Source organism: Drosophila yakuba, chromosome 3R, assembly GCF_016746365.2.
Source record: "Drosophila yakuba strain Tai18E2 chromosome 3R, Prin_Dyak_Tai18E2_2.1, whole genome shotgun sequence".
In the NCBI taxonomy this organism is placed as follows: Eukaryota; Metazoa; Arthropoda; class Insecta; order Diptera; family Drosophilidae; genus Drosophila; species Drosophila yakuba.
Window position 1 is genome coordinate 25588197 of NC_052530.2, and position 9346 is coordinate 25597542.

Below are 9346 nucleotides of genomic sequence, written 5' to 3' on the forward strand. Positions count from 1 at the left end.
GTGCGAAGCCAAAGATACTCGTACAACGAATGGAGGAAGAACAATCAAAATACTTTACCAAAAACAGAAACGAAAGATATTAAGTAATAAAATAAAAAAATGATGGAGGGACAGGCAGACAATTGTCACGACGAAGGGCCATCAAGTGAAATGGTCTTCAATGGATTCATACTTGACATTCATTCGATTGGGCGCCAAGAACACAAGAACCGAAGACACTCATTCTAGTGCCAAAAAAAAAAAAAAAAAAAAAAAAAAAAGGCGAGCTCGTAAACTTTCAATTTTTGGAACCGACTCGCTTGGCGATCAATTTTATCGGCGGAACGAATTTTAATTGAAGCCACAGACCGCAGAGGAAAAAGCGGGGATTCTGAGTGATTACATGAATACGAATACTCGTACTCTGTCTGTCTGTGTGCTCGTCTCTAACAAGTCGCATAATTAAACTGGCATTTGATTAATAATCATTGAACCCGGTTTGACCCGCACTTCGGCAGTGCAAGGGCTTTTTTGTGGTTTGTTGGAACAATTAGCGCTTACATTACGCACTTTAAATCGACATTTATTGGGTTAAATCTGTGTGTGCAGCCTTCGACAAGCCCTTGCAATGGGAAAATTGGAAAATGGGAAAAAGTGGTTCAATTGATGTTCAATAAGTTTATTGCTTAACGAGTGTAAATATTGAACGCAAAGGACACTCATTCTACACTCGTCGCTACGGGTGCCATTAATCAAGAATGGAGTGTCGAGTTAATTGCCAGCACACAACTTGGTAATTATGTAATTGTCATGGCCTTGTCTTGGGTTATTCATGGGTTATTCATCGGTTAGTCCCCTTTCTTAGTTTCCCTTCCACTTGTCTCACTCGTGTGACAATGACAAGGGTTTTGGGTCTGGAGTTGGAGTTGAAGTTGGGCTTACAAGTGTAGCATTGACCCGAGGTCACAAGTGCGACAGCCAAATCTGCACAAATTTCGGCAGCAATTAGTGACTTCACACTAGCTCTGCTTCTAATTACTTAATCGTTTCCCAGAACTCAGCTTTAATAACCATAAATATATAAACATTCGTATGCATACATTGTTCGGTTCTTCAGCACATAAATTTTGGTGGCTTCTGTCAATTGTTTCCATGGCAGGTTAACAAATTGCGAATTAGCAATGCAAATTATTACTCATGTCAGGCATGAGCACTTAATAATCTATCGGTCTTTATGGCATACGAAATAACCATTCTGTCAGCATTATTATTACACAGCGTTACAAACGCCCACAATTTTTGCGGAGGCAATGCCACACTAGTCCAGTGCAATATTACGTATACGTAAGCGCTGATGACGGATCATTAGGTTCAACTTTGGGTAGACTAAAAAACCAATTAAGGCAAACAATACAGCAAAACCCAACGGGGATATGGCGAATTAATAGCACTTTTTGCTTGGCTTTTATTTTGCTTTGCTCTCCGCTCGACGACGACGTCATTGTTGTCACTTTTCGCCGCTGCTTTTGGTCGCATAATATAAATAAGCAATTTACTCACAGCTCAGAAAACACAACAACAATGGTCCAGAATTTATTTTCGCCTCGCTTTTGTCAGGCGAATATATTCATAGATATTATTGAAAGTAAATAACGAAACTGGGTCAGCGCCAGCATCCCACAGTGGGGCGTCAGAAAAAAATACATCACCGGCCAGATCAATCATATTTTTTTGATGTACAAAAAATAGCAAAAAAGAACTACAAAAAGCTACTGGGTGACAAAGTTGGGCGCCAATTGCTAATAAGCCATTGCGGCGCACGTGGCGTATACTTTATATGAGTATCGTTTTACGAGCGTCCATAAAAATGCGTAAGTTACTCACCTAGAGTTCATAGACCCCCCAGGCGCAACAACTTTCATCTAAGAGCGAAAATATTAATTATTTGGAAGACTAACCATATGCCATAAGTGAACCATACCGTGCTTCCAAGCAAATTAACCGAAGACGTGCTGAAAATAAGCTAATTTGCCGACAAAGTGATTATAGCAAGTCGATGATGGGACTTGTCAAAAGCAATTCAAGATTTTGAATATAATTAAAAACATAGGGAATTGTTTAATCTATATACAAATTTACTTTTATAATTTAATTTTCATGAATAATCTTAGCTCTTTAATAAAAACAGCCACTTTATTAACTTTTAGTTAAATTTAGTCAATAACTTTTTGAGCAAAAGGTAATTCCAGGGTACACAGTAATTCGACTAATGATAATCAATAAAATTTCTTAGTTTGTAGGCCGAAACTATGCGGAATGCTATTTTAATTGAACAGACCATTTTGGTCATTGAAATTAGCCAATAAACATCTTAAGCACTTTTCTGAATTTCTCGCTGAGGTGTTGTGTTTCCCGCATATGTTGGCCATAGAATGCGGATCTACACAAATGCTCGTTTATTTGTTCAGAATTATTGTTTGATTCGGCCATAACCGAATTGCTGCTATAGTTTCCCTCGACTTTTCCGCGTCTACGTTTATTTTGAGTTGTCTATTTTTATAGGTGATCTGATGAGTGGCCACTGGGCGGGCAACCTGCCATTCGCACTATCGAAGGAGCCGTAAATCATTCGAATTTGTTGCCATACTCGTATCTATTCAACTACACTATGCTATGTGAACGTGTGTGGAGCTTTTATCGCCCCAACGTTTTGGGGCGAATGAAGCGTGCGCTCCAATTCCGTGTTCATTGAGTGGCGGAGTGGCTGCCGTCAAAAGTCTCGGTGACATTCATCGTTGTCACTTGTGCGATGGTTAAGGGGCGGTGGAATGGCCACTAGGGGGTGGCAGTGGGTTAAGCCGGACATTAGACATTAGACGCCTTTTTTTCGGCTCTATTTGTGGAGCCCAGTGACGTAAGCCCGGTGCCGTTGTTTCAAGGTTATTGGGGCTTTCGGTCTCCAAGTCCACAAACTGGCATGAGTTGCACTCGATGTTGATGTTGATGTTGGAATCGAATTGAATGAACACGAAAAAGAGTGGGCTAATTACAGAGCGACCATCTCACTGATTACTCATGTTTATCAACTTATTTCTTGGATTACATCTAAGATCACATGTAAAGATTATTTAAATCCGGCACTAAAAGTGACTCGCTGACATATAGAATTAATTTTCTTTATAGCTGTTAAGCTAACCATGAGATCATTTTCGCTCAATGCTATCTTTCCACTCAAAACATTTACATGAGACCAACAAAAATATGCCATGTCCGTGATAAATTTAGCGCAGGTTCCTGCCTATAGTGTTTATAATAAATATATATGTATATATATATACTTATATATATAAGTCACTTAATTAGCCTACATGAGTTAATTTTTGCAAAGTACGTTCCCCATGCAATCTCCGCTTAAACAATTACAGGAGGTTACAAAAATATTTAATTTTCGTGATAAACTTAAGAGCACACAATCTAATAAATTGCGATGTCTCCATAAAGATAGTGCGCCCCCCCTGCAAAGTTGATGTCATGTCTGCAAAGGTGTAAGTTTTTCCCCCTCATTCGCCTTTCTTCGTTTGCTGCCCAAATACAAAATACAGCGAATTCTGGCCAGCTATCTTGAGGCGGAAAACTGCGGCTTTCCATCTGCATTGCGTGACCAGGCGATGGCAAAAGGAGAAACACACCCACAAATGCAATGCAAACTCCCACCCAAAAGCACTGTGTCATAATTCCATAGCACGCATAAAAATTTAACGCCATTGCATGTTGGTTGTTGAGCTTATGACCCCACGTCCACTTGATGGATGTAACTATAGTATGTATATGATGATGGCCGATCTGATGGCAACTGGGTGCACTTTTCGGGGAACTTCCCTTACCCCTTACCCCATTTCCCATTTCCCCCTCAATTTCTGTTGTTCTTTTTTTTTGTGTCAAATTAGTTACGCCCTGGGTGCTGCAGGTGGTTGTTGCTATTTTCGTCTGTCAGATGAAAATGTCAAATGTTTGTGGCAGCCCAAGTTGTCAGTGGCTCGCTTGGTGGTAATGAGAAAAGTGCCGCCTCATTCATGATTATGTGAATATTTTCGTTACTTTGCCTTCCTCACCTTCGATGTTATTTTATTTAAACAAAGTGTTGTTTTGCCCAAGAAAAAGTTACGAGCATTATTAAAGCTTAATTAGCCTAGAAATACATTAAAATAACTCTGTTTTCTGTGGCTGTGAAAAAATAAAATATATCGCAAAAGTAGGATATATCATAAACATAGGATATATCATAAAAGAAAAGTTACATCAAAAAGTAGGATATATCATAAAAGAAGGATATATCATTAAAGTAGGATATAACATAAAAGTAGGATATATCATTAAAGTAGGATATAACATAAAAGTAGTATATATCATAACAGTAGGATATATCTTAAAAGAAGGATATATCATAGATGTAGTATATATGATATAAGAAGGATATATTATAAGAGTAGGATATATCATAAAAGTAGTATATATCATAGAAGTAGGCAAATTTTGGAATATTTTGTGTAGTGCACATATATCTGTGTAACTTTGTGGCCCTTCGCATTCAAACCCCCATTCATCTTCATTCACTCGGCTGCCCTCGCCATTTGCATTTGATCTTTTGTTTTGTCATCTGTCAAATGCACTTGCTGACGTCACCGGACTATTAATATTCATAACGCTCGGCCCAAGTCAAAGACAATTGGGCAGCAAGTTTATCAGGCTGCCGCCTTCCTTATCAATCATGTGAGGCCCATGAATGAATGAAGTTTCGCGCTCACACACTCAGTATTCATGTGCATATATTCATACCCAAATATATATATATGTATATATGAATATATAGAGCTGATCTGCACACGTATAGCTTAATGGCAAACAAATGCTTTCGGTTTCTGTTTTCTGGTTCTTCAAGCCAACGACATGGCATTTTAACGATATTCGGTGACCTTGAAGGTGGCAACAAAAATTTAAAATTTTTATGCCTTTTCTACAACAGCTGCTTTTGTTGCAGTTGTTGTTTTTGTTGCGTGTTTGATATTGCATATAGAGTCTCGTGTGTGAATAATTTGTGAATAAAGGCGCGGGGAGAGCGCGATAGTGTGAGTGAGTGTAAAAATGTCGAGCTAGTTAGGAAATACAGCCACGCCCACCACCTTCGCCCACCGCCCACAAAAATGAAATAGGTGGGCGAAAGAATTTCTCGCCTCACTTTGCACTTGAAATAGTTCTGTTTGCGTTTCTGTTTGCTTTTCGGCTCTCTCGCTTTTCCATTTTAATGAGCATTTTTATGGAAACTGGTGCTGCCTCGTCTAATTGTTGTTATTTTCGTTTGCAGCAGCGCCACAATTATCATTTGTTCTTATCAAATGACTCATGAAACTAGCAACAATTTACCGAGGGGCCCCAACCTAGTCGAAAAAAAAAAAATATATAAACATTACGCGTGAATTGTGCAATAAAAAGCGTATCAGCCGACGCAAGAAACCATTACATATTGCATTTAAAGGGCAGAGCGATGGTGAACTGGAAACACAATCGAAAATTCTCCATATGTTTGAGGTGGAAATGAACGGAATAGAGGGAAAATACTTGATAAGAGGCAAGTAACACAAATGTAATTAAATTGATTGTTTGTTTAATAAAATATTGCATGAGATTTCAGTTGAGATATGGGAAAATATTCTTGTTTTTCTTATAAGAAAATCAAAGAAAGGTATATAGGATATAGAGCAGACTTTCTCATCCTGCCCTTTCACTTCCCTTCAATCCCGACAAGGTGCGAAACCACAAAAAGGTAAGCCGAATCCAATTCAACGGGGAGGAAAGAAAACCCAAATGAAAATCAACGGGAAACCACAAAATGCAGCAATCAACTTAAACTCCATGGGTGGCATAAATACATGGGTGTAAATATATGGCCTGAAATTGGAGTGGAAAAAGCTGGGACGCCCTATATGTATATCGTATGTATGTGCGGCAAATGCAATTATGCAAATAGCCGCCTTTGAAATGCAGCGAGGGAAGCCATAGCGGTTAGAAATTAAATCACACAATAACCATTAAAAAGGGGTTAAAAAATCAAAGAAATATTTATTTTCCATATATAAAAGAGACAATCGAGGGCAATTGAAAACACGCGCCAAACAGGGTAAGTAATTTGAAATCAATACCCTAAATGTTGTGGAGGGTGGATTCCTGTAGGGTGAAACTATTCCAAAAAGAGGGAACTTGATCTTCTTGCGCCGCCACTACCTGAGTGCGAAACCCAATCTGCAGCCGCCGATGAGCTCATGCCCAAATGAATATCAAATAAACAGATAAGGGAACCCCTTGTCGCATCAGAAAAATTACAATGGAACGGATACAACTAGCCCCTTTTATGTGGCATCATTTCAGTTTGTACATTTTTGGCACACTCTTCCACATGGCAAGTCGCTTATCGCTGGACTTTTATCTAATTAAAGCCTCTCACATATGCCTGTGCTGGCTGTAATCAGATTGAAAGGCCGACAAAATCGCTCTAGTGTTAAATTAAAAGTGCTGTAAAACCCATACAGCTGCCACAATCTTGTTCGGCGAGTGTTCACTGTACTTGATTGCCGCCCGATTGGGCACCATTGAAACTTAATTAATGCAAAATGTGCAGCGCAGAGAGGCAGTGGCAAATTAACAAAGGCAAATTTATTGAGTGGGCTTGGTGTAAATATAGTTTTTAAAATCATTCTTGCAGGAGCTTTAGTCGCCCATGTAGGCGACCCATTTACTCAAAGGCTTCAACATAAACTGCCTTTTTACATGCACAGTGAGAAATTAATGGTATACTTGGACATCTCTACAAGAAAGATTTTTACTGAAAAATAGCTCATGTTAGGCATAAATTTTGTTCTGCGGTACAACAGCATACAACATGTCAACACGACATTATGACATCTATAAAAATCAAACATCTATAAAAAATATATATATATGTGTTTATAAACATATTTGGAATGTGCGCTCTCAATAAAATGATGTAAACTTTGATTGTCCTTAGGGTATTCAAAGTTTGAAAAGGATGTGCTGTATATCAAGGGAACCACTACGAACGGCCAAACAAGTGGTGCTCGTTGATAAGCAATGGTGGTGCAGGTCTGAACACCCACACCACTTGGGGCACTTGTGCACTTGGGGCACTTGGGGCACCACCCAGAGCCACAGAGCCAAAGAGCCACCCACGTGCCGCTTTTAAGCGCCGGCTAAGAGAGCCTGCTGCCTGCCACTTGTTCGGCGTTGCATTCGGCGCATTGAAATGGAAAACACTCTCGTGCTGTTGTTGCAACATGGAAAAGCGGAAAATGCTGCCGGCGAAGACACAGACAGAGAGAGAAAATGAGCGAGCACGAGAATTTTCCCAGCTGTTTCAGGGGGGTGGGCGGTGAATTTTCACAGGAGGTGAAAAGTTCAAGCACTGCAGCAGGCAGCGTCCTTGGGAATTCCAGCTGCTGTGGAGCACTCGGAACCGGCATTGCATTCGGCCGAAGGACACCTAACCACCAAAATCAATAGTTGCCCGGGTCACTTCGGATTCCCCTCCCCCCTTCCATTCACATGCTGTCCAAAAAATCAGAAATCAATTCAAACGATTGCCAAACTCACCTCGTTTGAATTTTCCACTTGGCTGACACAACACAATTTGTAGGCTTTCCTTACAGCTTGTTGGGCACTTTTTCGGATTTTTCTGATCAAGCTGTTTTCCAAAAATTGAAACAAGAAATATTGTAGTATTATTTATTTTTGGTTTGGCTTATGGCTTATGTGCAACTTTGCAGCGACTGTTACACTTTGATTGCTGATAGCGTGCATTTGTGAGTGCGTGTGTGTGCTTTTGATTTTGGTTTCAATTTCGATTTTGATTTTGATTAGAGCGAGGGGAAAACGAATGCAAATCGATGGAAACCGCCTATTGTTTTGTTTGGCCGCCAGGGGCAATGTCACGCAGCTGAAATTGTTGTTTTATTTATATTCGTTACAAATTTTAAATTTAGCTCGCCGGTCTTTTGTTCAGCGGTTTGCTACTATAAAAGAAGTTGAATTTTTAATGCTACAGCGTGTGTTTTATTCCATGTCTGGCTAACTAGTTTTTCAGCCAACGCTGAAATTGTGTTCTAAATGGCAAACAAAACGCCCACACAACAAATTCCGCCCACTTTGTGGTAGTGAAAAAGGCAACAAAAAAACGCACACGCACGCACACTCAAAGATAACGAAAAAGTTAAGAAACTTGCGTACTTAATCAAATAAGCGTTATAGCAATCGCGTTTTTGGCCAAAAACAAAACTCGCGAGCGCTCGGCACTTTTATTATTTGTGATATATTTTTTGGTAGCACCCGCGCTCCGAAGAAACAAAACCGTCGCGTTTCAATTGCGCCAGAAGACTGTCGTTCAATATTGAAACCCTTTCAAATAAAACGCCCAGCCGGCTGCCAGCGAACATGTTCGAGTTCGAGAGCAGACGTTTGCCGGTGCGAGCAGTTGAAAAACACTTCGAAAAAATACTATAAACAAGTTTTTCAATTTGTGAAAATCTCTAAATGAAGCACACAGCTTATGGCCTCAGTAAATGTGTACTATTTTAAACTAATTTATTTATTGATTTGATTTACTTTTACTTACATTTCTAAGTTCCCATTATAGTTTGAGCACCTAGTAATTTTGCGTGCATAGTTCTCAATGAAATTCCCACTTTAATACTTTTCATTTCTTTTAAGTAGAAGCTCATAGATTAGCTGATTTAAAAGGCGAAAATCTTAAGAAAATGTATTGTAATCAATTTTAACGTATAAGCAACCATGACTCAGTTCACTTCTCCGCAATTGTACGCAAATCATCTGAACAAGTGTTAGCTACCATATTTTGGCCACTGGTGACACAATCGCAGAATATTAATGAATCCAAAATGCAGAAGTGACTCAATCCACGAGCGTTAGATTTATAATATCGGAAATAGCCGAAAGGTGATAGCAAACTAACGTATAACTAACATACATTTTTCAGAAGACCATATCGATGTCCTGCTGTCTTGACAAAACCACTTAAACGGTTCATCAATAACGTGACTGCACTGCCCTCAACTAAGCAATAAATAATTCAGACTTGTTTCGGAAAACCAATAGAAAGCAGGTCACAAGCCAGCTCATATCCTGGCCCTAATTCAAGCGAATGTTTCTAGGTGTAGACCGAAAAGCGACCATAACTCATTCGAAAAAAAAAACCAATTAATTAAAAACCAGAAATTATGAAATGAAGAGCGCAAAAGCTGAAACGGAAATGCCGACCGCCTTTGAAATGTCCTTGCAGCTC

The 9346-nt window shown here is 39.4% G+C and overlaps 1 protein-coding gene across 3 annotated transcripts in view; it reads right to left on the bottom strand.

Moving 5' to 3' along the window:
* The window catches only part of LOC6538340 (aminopeptidase N), a 31402-nt gene extending 22973 nt beyond the window's left edge, over positions 1–8429 (bottom strand). For all 3 annotated transcript variants that reach the window (XM_002098829.3, XM_015193301.2, XM_039375272.1), the window contains exons 1-2: positions 8275–8429; positions 7642–7732 (exon numbers count right to left, since the gene is read on the bottom strand). The gene's annotated coding sequence lies outside the window, so the exon portion shown is untranslated. The remainder of the gene's footprint in view (positions 1–7641; positions 7733–8274) is intronic.
* Between the last annotated feature and the right edge of the window lie 917 nt (positions 8430–9346).